This window comes from Medicago truncatula, chromosome 4, assembly GCF_003473485.1.
Source record: "Medicago truncatula cultivar Jemalong A17 chromosome 4, MtrunA17r5.0-ANR, whole genome shotgun sequence".
Taxonomy (NCBI): Eukaryota; Viridiplantae; Streptophyta; class Magnoliopsida; order Fabales; family Fabaceae; genus Medicago; species Medicago truncatula.
Window position 1 is genome coordinate 2,161,565 of NC_053045.1, and position 12,331 is coordinate 2,173,895.

A 12,331-nucleotide genomic window follows, 5' to 3' on the forward strand; every position below is an offset into this window, starting at 1 on the left:
CAAAATACCCAACTAAAAGTAATTTGAGCACACATGCTCATACATATGCATGATTCAATCTTATAGTATAAGATTAATCAATTCAGGGAGAGCTTCTGAATTTATGGTACTACTGATCACTATTATTTAAGTTGTACCGAGTCCAAGATTTAAAAATGACATGAAATGAGGGAGATTCTTTTCTTTAACTCTAGACTAAAACTTTGTCCGGGCAAAGAATTTGTCCAAGACCTTTTACAATTTAAAAAGTATTATTTGGGTGAGTCATTGAACTGTCCAAGACTACCACTTTGCTTGTTAATTAATAAACCTTTTAGGAAGTTAAGCTCAAGACTCTAAATAAAGTGTTTTTGGGAGGCAAATTACAGTAAAAGGGGTTTTCCTCTTTTTATCCTTCATTTGTAGATTTTATGTTTGAAGTATTTTTACAGTTAAGAGAGTTGCTGTGGAGAACTTACATTTAACTAGATCGTTGTCCCGTGCTATCGCACGGGTCAATGATGAACACATAAAATATTTCTACAATTAATAGCTTATCACTTTGTATAAGCATACTTATATTGAGTTGTTCATGTAATGAAATCATAAGAGATAGGACTAATTTTAAGCACACTACCTATGTGCAGCCCTGTGTTAATGGTTGAAAGTAAAGAGATTTTTGTATTGATTAACTATATCAAATATTCTTGCATTGATTGTTCCTGTAATGAACACACAACCTACTAATCAAACCGTTGGTTAGTTTTAGCTACTGCTAGGGAAATTTACATTTCATTAGAGCAGACCATTGATTATACCAAAGTTTGATAGGTGGGCAAGTTAACTAACACTGTAGTAGGTTGCAGCAAAAACAACTGAAAATTTAGAAGAAAAATAAGAAGAAGTAATCCAATTCACAGACTGTTTTTTATGGATAATAACTAAAGTCAGATACTTCTCTCAAAAAAAAAAAAAAACTAAAGTCAGATACAAAAAATATGCATTTAATAGGCGAGACAATGTTAATAGAAACTTCATTACAATAAATTTAGAAACTTTGTTTATTGAGTGAGGTCTATAGTTTGTTACAATAATTTAGGAGAAACAATGCTAACAGAAGAGGAACCTTACAACAACATATGATCTGTCACAAAGTATATCAATTGATTCAGACTTATTTTTCATACCAACTTCACCCTATTTTTTCGATTAAAACCAAGTTGATTTGCAAACAAACATCTCAGCTCCTTTGCAATAGTAAACACCATACACTAACACCAACACTAACTACAAAGAAAACTATATATGCTGAAAAAAAAAATTGCAATATATTTTATCTCACATAATGCAAAAAAATCTAAAACCTTGCAAACTTAGAAAGCATTTGATATGTCTTCACTATTGAAACTTTGCAGAAGCACCAACTAAAGATCAAAACAACACAGGAGCAACATATTCATGCTGAAACTTTCAAGAAAAATTGCAGCACAAACCTGCCAAATTATGCACAGCAGCGAACAAAAAACAACATATGAGCGATGTATAAAAGAGTGTAAAGCATAGGAATCCTCAAAGGTATGAATTCAAAATAAAACAATGTATATGTAACTGCAAACATATCCATGCTTTCCTCATAAAACATGTTATTTTGTTCCAACACCAACCTATCCAAAAAATAACAAAAAGAGTTAATAGAACCAATTGTACTAACCTCAAACTTGATGATGCTCAAATTGAATAAAAATCCCTCTTACATAACATGTAGTAGTTCCAACTGACTGATCACTTTCAGGAAAAGCTTCGACACATCTTCTTTTCCATTAAAATGCTACATTATGAGATTGACCGTAAAAAAATAATAACAGAAATGAGATAAGCATGAAAGAGCTACCTTTTCATCGAGCAGGAGCATGTGCAGACTTCCCTCCTCGGCTGGATTCGTATGGTCAGGAACACTCCATTGGCGAATTACTCTAGCCGTCAATGCCAGATCAATATTCCCACACTTAATTCCTTCCACACGAGTCATCTTTGGAGCCACAGCTAAAACAGAAACATAAACATGCATTATTACTTTACATTCATGAAAAATTGCAAATCATGTGTAGTGTTTGTAGAAATGAGCATTTTCTTTCAACACATATAAGATAGAGTTGATTACCTCTCTTAGCCATCTTATCCTTAGCCATCTTATCTGAGATTCAAAAACTTAACAATAGATGAATCAAAACTTGGTGGATTTCATGAAAACTTGGAACACATTATTTATAGATAGAAAGGATTAGTTATGATGTATTTCAGCTTGTATGCATTGCCAATGATTTCCTGCCAAGTAATATAGAAGCTTTACTATAAGAGTATTCAAGCCTTCCATTTAGAGAAACGTGTTCATGTAGAATGCAATGATGATAATCATGAAGAAATGCACATACCAATGCACTTTGTTACATTTGGCAATAGCAATGATGACCAAAAATCTTATATCCAAAAGTGCAAGTTATATGCATTAGAAGTTATCGGTTGCTTGGCCAACACACAAGAGAAATCATTCTTGAAGCCATCCTTGATATCCACAACTTGAGACATTCAAACGAAAATAAATATTTTTTCTTCTCAAAGATTGTATCAGTAGATTAAAATGCAGCTTCTTTGATTAATTTGACTTATATCTTCACTTGTAAAATTAAAACACTGCTATCATTATAGCAAAATTGAAGAAATTTAGTGCGTTGTTTAGATTACCTTCATTATTTATGAAAGATATCTCATGACTATAAGATAATCTCAGTGCATTCTTTAGTTTTTCCTTAAACGGTCTACTTTCAAAATCTTTGATATCTGATATGATGAAATAGCAGCTGTCATTATAAAAAAGTGGTTGTTTCTTTTGCAAAAATATTAATTTGAGATGTATTTCATTATAAGGAATAAATGGTTGCAGTCCAAATATATTTGATGTGCTCGTATCCATATGAACAGGAATTATCTTGGAGTATATTTCTAATATGAAATTCGGTTGGCTCATTCTTGCGCGATATCGATAACGATCAAAATATTAGCAATGCGATGTTTGCCTTATGTTCGAGAAAATGGAGAGCATATCCATAAATTAACACTATAGCAGAAGAGAACCTAACCTTGAAAAAATAACTCAAATATTGAAACGAATACACATTTGATCAATAGAATTTTTCGGATTCTCAGCTATACCGGATGGTATAGAAACCAAAAGGAGTGTTTCTGCTCATTGTTGTAGCTTCTGATTGCATTGAGATGCCGATTGTTGTGATATGGAGCGTCGACATCTGAGTTATACCTGATGTTTGTATGGATATGGAAAAATAAGTTATGTCATGTGCCGCAATCTCGGGCTACGACGGGGATATTCTTTTTAAGAATTATCTTAGAGTAAATCTCTAAGACGAAAATTAGTTGGTTAATTCTTGTGCGAGACTAATACATATCAAAATATTAGCAATGTGATGTTTGCTGAATGCTGAGGTAAATAGAACGCATAACCACAATGTGACACTATGGTAGAAAAGGAGCCTGAAAAAATACTTTATTGATTGAGATGAATGCACATTTAATCAATCGAATTTTCCGGATTGTCAGTTATACAAATGGGATCGAAACCGAAATGAGTGTTTGGTGCATCAGTGATTTAGTTTCTGTTAGCGTTGATTGGCCAAGGGAGAGATAAGCGGCGTTGACAGCTGAGTTAAACCTTATGTCGAAAAGCATATAGCAGAAACGGTTAATACGTGCTGAAGGGAGCCACGGGTGGCCTATTCCTATCACAGCTGCCAATTTCTTTCTTTTTGAGTATATAACTTGAAGTTGTGGATTTTTCAAGTATATAGGAGAATTTTTTATTATGATCTCTGCACCAGATTTGCTGTGCCGGTTATACACAGTCGTTGTGAAAAAAATCAGATAAATCCAAAAAATCACAGTCGCGTTATCAAGGCATACTATCACCATGACAAAACAGTCATATGATATTCATCGTACTTTGCAAATAATCTTTGGCTCAGTCATACGCAGGTTTATAAAACTGCAACATACAATGAATTGGACTTTAACTAAGCACTTAATCTATCACACAATCACATCACAGTAAGTGCATAAGTGCTATGTTGCATCAAATTCAACCATAATTAGAAAGTACTTCTAAAATGACCGGACTTTAGACAAAAAAACAATCACAAACATAGCATTGATCAAGGTTTACCATATCATACGAAGATAATGCAAGATGACCACACTGACCTCAAAACAAATCATCCAAAATACACGGCAGCCAACTGCACAATAACAAAAGAGCACCAACCCCAAAAAACTACAGACTCCATGTCTTATAGCACACATCATCTCAAACATCACTGCATTTTTTCCTGAGTGGACTCTGAATGAAGTAATGGTTAACCTGATACACATGCCTTGCATCAGTAGTATTCATAGATTTCACGAAACCTCTATGAACGCATTGCAAAGTAACCATTCCTTGTATTTTCGGTGACAACAAGCTTTATAGCATGACCTTTGACTAATCTACGCGCTGCGCATAGGAGTCTCCAGTCACCTCCAATCCTGCGAAATATAGTATTTTCCATCCTGATGAATATCATATCACACTTCCAAATATTTCCATAAATGATCGATTATAGAAAGCCGAGTCGCAGTTGTGGGCAATGCATCCTCGCTGAAACCAAACCAAGGCACAACCTGTGTTTAACAGAATAGAAACTAACATTACTAATCATAATCAAGAATCTAAAATATAAACCTATATATTTCATACAATGCTAATCCATTTACCAGATATCCATAATCAATCTCAGATGCTGTCAATATATGAACGAATGTGCGGTAATACCGCATCACCAGTATGCCATCACTTGGAATAATCATCTTTGATATAGGAGGAAGACAGTTGTTTGGATAGTCAACTTCCACTCCTGATCTGTCTTTTATGGTCATGTGGAAAAGGTTCGATTCTATATAGGTAAGGGTGACCCATGCACCAAGGCCAATCTTGTAGAAATCCTTTAATCCTATCCAACCATCCCTGAAGTACACCTTGCCATTTTTCTTGTGAACTTTAACCTCAAACATGTTCTTGTTTGGATCACGCAAAATGACATAGCCACCAACGCACGCCATATACACGATGGCAACCTTGTCTTCGGCTGATATATAAAAAAAAACATGTCGCGGTTAGTTCTATTAGAAATAGAATACTGGTACAGTATATATAAGGGAATTAGATAAGTTCAAAGCATGTCCAAAAGTAAGCAGTCTTGGTGATAACTTGCTAGTCAAGCAACATGATTGCACATTGCATAAACGTAAAAAGTTGACTGTCTTCAGGATAGATCTGCACCTGAATAATATGCAGAGGTAGCTAATTATCAATCATTACCTACGCTTTAAGTGACATTGAACCAATAGCTTAAACAACTGCCATCGATTACTTTATTGAAAATTATTTTCAAGTAATCTGGTTTCGGAAGATTGATCCCAGTTGAATCAAATCCAAATACTATGTCAGATCAACTGGAGTTTGTGCGCATTATACATCAGTACCTCATTTAAATTTTCATAGTTTCTTTGATACACCGTCATAATGAACACAATACAAATTGTCTCAGTTCAACACTATATCCCAAAAATATGACAGTCATAATGTGCAATTTGTCATTAAAGATTATATAAACTCATCATATATGATCCAACGAAACAGCTGGCAGACTTATTTTCAAATGGAAAACATTCCTCCATAAATGCTGATTTGGAAGACATATTTGAATGAGAAAGTTTCTATACTATGAATACAATCAGTAAAAGAGTTGTTCAAATTTGCTTTCATAACATCTAGAAAATGATCACAGTTTGTTATATGAGTATTGAATAATCATCTGTGTAATTTGATTCTCACTGAATTGTAGGAAGTAGATCGAAAATGGTGAAAAGGTCATGTCTGTATCTAAGGCAACTTTGCTAGTTAGTTCATTATCATGTAACTGGACTGCAGAAGCTTGATTCAATGGCAAGGTAATATGATCCAAAGTTCAACTATACACAACATTATCAGCACATAAAAGTAAGATGATTACCTAATCCTCAAATAACTATTATGTTGAAAAGTATAAGACATCAAGAAACTAACCGTTCATTGATAACCATGTAGTGTTTCGGCAAGATGACAATATATTATTTATACATGTGTCCATACATATATAACTTACAGTGCCCTTGGTTCATAGTTATAAAGCAAAAAAATTGCAAATTTATATCGCATGACTATAAAACTAATATAGCCATTGATTCATCACCAAGTAAACGAAGACAAAAGATCACTTACAGTTGTGATCTCAAGCTCCACATGATATGTGTTCAACTTTTGCATCTCTCTAAGGGAAAATTCATCTGCGATACAGATAGTTGTTCCTGAGAAGATGCCAATTCCAATATTTTAATAGATATCACAACACAATACAAAACACATAAGATTCACATGAAACAAAATTCAAAAACCTGTTGGGGGGAACCCTGCCTCAGCAGCATCAAGGCACACACTTTTATCCGTAGGCCGGATCATGTCCATGTGGGTGCAGGGAATAGGGACATATCTTAGGTAGACAATCTTATTCTCTGACTCCTGAGTTACAGCCAACTTTAGAGGATTATTCTGCACCAGCCTTCGTGCCTTGCAAATAGCTCCCTAATCACCTCCTATTTTGCACACCAAATCATTCTCAGCTTGAACAATTCGATAGGAGCACCTCTAAGTAAATCCCAAGTAATCAACGATTTTGATCTCAGTTTCCTTAGTGGGAAATGCACTCTTACAAAATCCAACCCAAGGCGATACCTATATTATCAAATTAACGCAAACAATGAGTAATTTCTGTTATTCATATCTTGAGATATAATCAAGAAACATAAAAGATCTCTACCAAAAATAAGTCAATATTATGACGGATAATGCGCAAAAAACCAGTGAACTACATTGACACAAATCACGATCCAACTTAGCTATCACTGGAGGATTGCAAACAGGGTATTCAACTTCCTCGTGAAACCGATTTTTCAAAGTCATCCGCATAAAACCTGAGTATTCATATGTAAGAGTAGCCCATGCAAAAATATCAATATTGTAGAAATCCTTCAACCCAAACCAGCCATTCTTGAAAAATACCTTGTTGTCTTTGATCTCAACATGGACCTCTCTATCTCATTGTTTCTTGGATCACACAGCATAATGAACTCATCAATTTCCATGCCATGCTCCAAAACACCTAGGCAGCCTTGCCATTGCCTAAAATTACAAATCAGTTATATTATACTCACATGCATGACAGAAATGACACTACAGAAACATGTTACAACTAATTGTTTAAGGTAAAAAAACACCACTCACACTTGTGATGTCAAATTCCAAGAGATATGAATTCACCATTGACACACCCTTGCTAGCAGGCCGCACATTCAAATCAAAACCTGTAGGTTCTAAGAAGACCATATTCACATAAATTAAAATCTTATTGTAGAGGACATCAACATCACATGCATGGTATAAAAACTAAACAAAAAACTTAGAATTAAAGTACCTTTGAGAGAGATCAATGCTTCAGCAGCCTCTACAACACCACTTGTCATAGCAGTGTCTTGGATCTCAATCATTTAAGAAAAATCCAGCAGTACTATAAAAACAACAAATGAATTATAAATTACTTGAAGCAAACATAGTAAGTATTCACACTTAGTGATTGTTATTTTGGATTCACACCTTTCATAAGATAAAAAGTAGATACATAAGAATTTAAACAAAAAAACTAAACATATAAGCAGAAAGAGATTCTTATTGCATAGTTGAAATATAAATGGTAAAAACAAACTCTAGTTATGAAAAAACATTAAACATGCATCATCTATAAGTTATTCATTAATACCTTTCATCAATATCATGTAGTCATCAGAGGGTTATGAGAACATTGCTGAGAACATATCAATCAAGATTACATAGGTCATGTATACAGGAAATGCAGATTGACAGAAACCTAGCCAATTCATGAGACAAAAAACACACACATAAGAACTTCAACAAAAAAAATTACCATGTCATCATCAAGAGAACATATCTTGCATATAACAAATCTAAGCGGCAAAATCAAACTCAGGTCATGAATATAACACTTAACAGATAAAAAAGTCATTAAGACATACCTTTCATCATGCATACAACACCAGCAGCCTCACGATCCTTAGCATGCATTGTGAAGTTTCCAAAATTCTCCATTGCTTACTTTGGTTTTAAAAGATGAAATGTAGCTCATGTGTTGTGGTTTGTGAAAGCACAACATCCACTTATATAGAAAGAAGAACAAAGTAATCTCAAACATGCAAATCAAATATTCAACCAAGTGTATGGTTAAATGCTTATTAGCTAATTGAGGCTATCCCAAACGTTCATTTCAAAACTCCAATCCAATTCTTCAGCCAAGTGTACGGTTAAATGCCACAACCATCATTGCCTAAGCCTAGTTAACTTGTGCTCATTTATCAATGTAGATTTCCTTCACGCCAAGCTACTTGGTTCCCAAGGCAATTGCACATGACCTCAAGGACAGCAAAGTAAATTTCCACAATTAAACCCTAGGGTTTTCCCTCCACATGAGTTGCTAGTTAAATTGGGAAAAATTTGCTTAGGGTTTTTGCAAATTTTGCCTGCAGAACTGCTCTTCTTTTATATTTTTAAGATTTGATCAATGTGGTTCAATTAATTAATTCCAAAGTGTGGGAGACATTGATATTGAAGAGTTAAAATAATTGAACCCTGAGAAAGGCCAAGAGTTTTGAAAAAACAATCCTTTTTTTACGAAGACTTTTTTCTTCATCTGTTTGTAACATATGAATCATTTCTCAAAAAACCAACAAATGTGTTTGCAATAAAAAAAAATGAAAAGCTTCTTGAGCAGTATCAAAAAACATCCAAATCAATGATAGGTTAAATTATCATCTTGTCTCAATCTTGTGTTTGATGACACAACAGGATAATGATAAGTTAATCATGTAATGCCTCTCTAGTTATCACATCATGTTTCTCTATTTAATTTTTTTATCATTACAGACTTGATTGATGGTAATCATGTTTTCGCTCCCTTTTTTCTTTTCAAGATCGTGATAGTATTTTTCTGGAACAAAAATGTTCATTGTCATCATTCAAAAAAAAAGGTTCATTGTCATCTCATTCAAGAAAAATCTTCTAACTTTTTTTTTTTAAAGACACCGCATTTTCTCACCCTCAATATAAGATATTGATTTTTTCAATTAATTACAAGATCACACTTTGAATTAACTATAGAAAAACCTTAGTTGCATCACAGCAAAACCAATCCAACAAATCATCACAAAACATAAATTTCTTATTAATGATCATTTTCTTCACAAAATCAAGTTCCTCAACAACTAGTTCATAAATGTCGGATTTCAAATAACCGAGGGTTCAACCATAACTAAAATGATATCATAACATAGAAACAAAAATTAAAAAAAAAAAAAAAAAAACACTTATTGGATGGACCCATCAAGAATTTTTTTCCCAATATACCAATGATCCTTTCGAAAACTTTTCGCAATTTGTAGAGACAATACGAAAAAATATCATTGAGAATGATATTAAAGTTACATTACATTTACTTTGAAACAAAAATGTTGTTAATAGAGTCAATGATCGGTAGGATTATGTATTGAAAATCAAATTTCGTGAAAAAGTGTTTTGTTTTGGATAGGTTTTGAGTTAAACCGTCAAAGTGTTGGACCCTCGGTTATTTGCTTATACTTTAGTGTTAATAGTGGTTTATCGTTTTGTAATACATGTCATTTCCGATTTTTTCCCTGTAAAATATTTTGTTTGAATTTCATCCTTGTAATTTGAAGATTTTTTGATTTTGATTTCACTCCATGTAATTTGAGCAAATTTAGGTTTACCCCCTTGTAATTTGAGCAAATTTCGGTTTACCCCCCTGCCATATCATCGATTTTGTACAGTCAAAATTCATGAAGGTCCAAAACCAAAAAAATCTTCAAATTAAAAGGACGAAATCCAAAAAAAAATTACAAGGGGTAAAACCGGAAATGACCTATATTACAGGGGGTAAAATACTATTAACCCTACTATTTACATTGCTTCTGGATGGATGCTTCTTAAAAAAATGTGTATGAAATGATCTTTTTGAAAATGTGCAAAATTGGGAGGCATATATGAGTTGAATTAAGAAACTTTGTAAAAATAAATAAATAATAAAGACTATTACTTTTGCCACCATATGATATTCTCGCGCGTCCTATTTTTTCTCTCGAAAATATCCTCTGTTCGAATTTTGTAATGTGAAACAAGTTGTTAGGTATTTTCGAATTGTATAATCTGAAACATAACAAAATAAAAAAGAAAGTGAGTCGTAATTGATATCAAGGGTCTCTGTTGACCGTCGTACAATCCCCACATAAACTGCAAAGTAATTTTCAGGATTGTATGAGTCGTCTGCAGTGACCATGATATTATAAACACTCCTAACTAAAAAGAGAAGAAACAAGTTAGAAAGGATAAGAAATGAAGAATGAATGAATATTTCGATCGGTAGGTCAATTGGATCGAAAGCATGCAAGACTATTTATAGCCATAAATCTATCATAGACTATGACTACGGTCAAAGGAAAGTTTATAATGCATCAACCAAAAATGCGCTAAACACATCACAACAAAGCAAATGCACATGGGTTGTTTTGGAACGTACAAACAACAGTTGTATGTTTGTGTATATTTCAAGTGAGCTTCAAAGACTTCAACCATCTATAAATATAGTAACATATCAAGGCAATTGGCAAGAGCTTACAATACAAAAGAATTCAATCTCTCACACGTGAATATTTTTCACATTCAATGTCTTTCAATATGAATATTTTTTCCTGATCCCTTTATTACTTTATTTATTTTAGTCATATATTCTAGAATTCTCTAGTCCTTTTATTTACTTTATTTTAAATATACAATCTGGAATTCTCTGATCCTTTTATTTTTAATTAACAAATATTTTTATTTGTTTAACTCTTACCAATAACTTTCTTGAGTATATAAACTTATTTAAGTTTGAGGAATAATTTTTAAAAGGGTCACAGTTCAAACCCCCATTTTCACTATCACTTTCATCATTGTTATTTCCACTTCCTCCAAAAACATAATCAAATAATCCATAACTTCTTGGTGGTTCTATTTTTAGTAGTCATGTGAAGAATTTGTTGATGAGTGATGGTGGTAATTCACCAACAAAATCACAATCACAACAACATATACAATCAAAGTCCCAATTTTTTTCTCTAAAGTTTCATCTAGTATTTGTTACCTAAATACTCAAATTAAGAGTGTCAATTTAAAATTACCTTGAACTTAATAAATAAGAGATTTATTTTGGTGGTGTCCGAGATTTGAACCCCAGACCTTAAATATATTATGCATTATCCATACCAACTGAGCTAAACTCACGGGGATACTTAATAAATAAGGGCTTAAATATGCAATTCGTCCATGTAATTTAGGCGCGTTTTGATTTTCGACCTTGTAAAAAAAAAAAAAAAAATCCTTGGGAAATTTTGCCACGTGGCAGTCCACGTCATTAAAAAATTTTAACTTCTCAAAATAATTTTTTAAAATGAAAAAAACTGAAAATAAATTAAAAATTCCAATTTTTTTTTTTAGATATGAAGAAAAAATTGGAAATTAGTTTTTTTTTTTTTAAATTTGGAAATAAATGTTTGAAAAATAAAATTAAAAATTATATAATCTCAAAATTTTTGAAAATATAAATTTTAGTATTTTCGAAAAAAAATGTAATATATAATTTTCAAAAATTTAATTTTCAGTTCTTTTCAGATAAATATGATTTTGGTCCCTGCAAATATGCCTCGTTTTGGTTTTAGTCCCTGTAAAATTTTTGCAGGGAGTATTTTCAAAAACAGAATATTTTGCAGGGGCCTTTTTCAAAATCAAAAGATTTTGCAGGGACTATTTTCTAATAAATGGATTCAGTCATCATGTGCCACGTGTGCAAATCATCACAAAAGTGGAGCCGGGGACTAAAACCAAAATGAGACATATTTGCAGGGACCAAAAACAACAAAAAAAAAATTACAGGGACTAAAACCAAAACGAGGCATATTTGCTGGGACTAAAACCATATTTTAGCCTTTTTTTAATTTTAAAAAAGAATTTTGAAAAAAAAAATATTTTTTTAATTATGTGGCATGCCATGTGGCACAGTCAGCAACGTGACCAAAACTATGTCAAATC

General features: G+C 32.7%; 1 long non-coding RNA gene across 2 annotated transcripts; it reads right to left on the bottom strand.

Annotated features, from left to right (window-relative positions):
* Positions 1-4,093: 4,093 nt before the first annotated feature.
* Positions 4,094-8,740, bottom strand: LOC112420976 (uncharacterized). 2 transcript variants are annotated; one of them, XR_003010895.2, is made up of 9 exons: positions 8,212-8,740; positions 7,938-8,045; positions 7,596-7,688; positions 7,406-7,494; positions 7,184-7,303; positions 6,520-6,856; positions 6,347-6,432; positions 4,801-5,171; positions 4,094-4,707 (listed from the first exon to the last, which is right to left on the bottom strand). It is a non-coding gene; the product is annotated as an uncharacterized lncRNA (long non-coding RNA). The 2 variants fall into 2 exon arrangements; XR_005645629.1 differs by having other exon boundaries at positions 6,942-7,303.
* Positions 8,741-12,331: the final 3,591 nt, after the last annotated feature.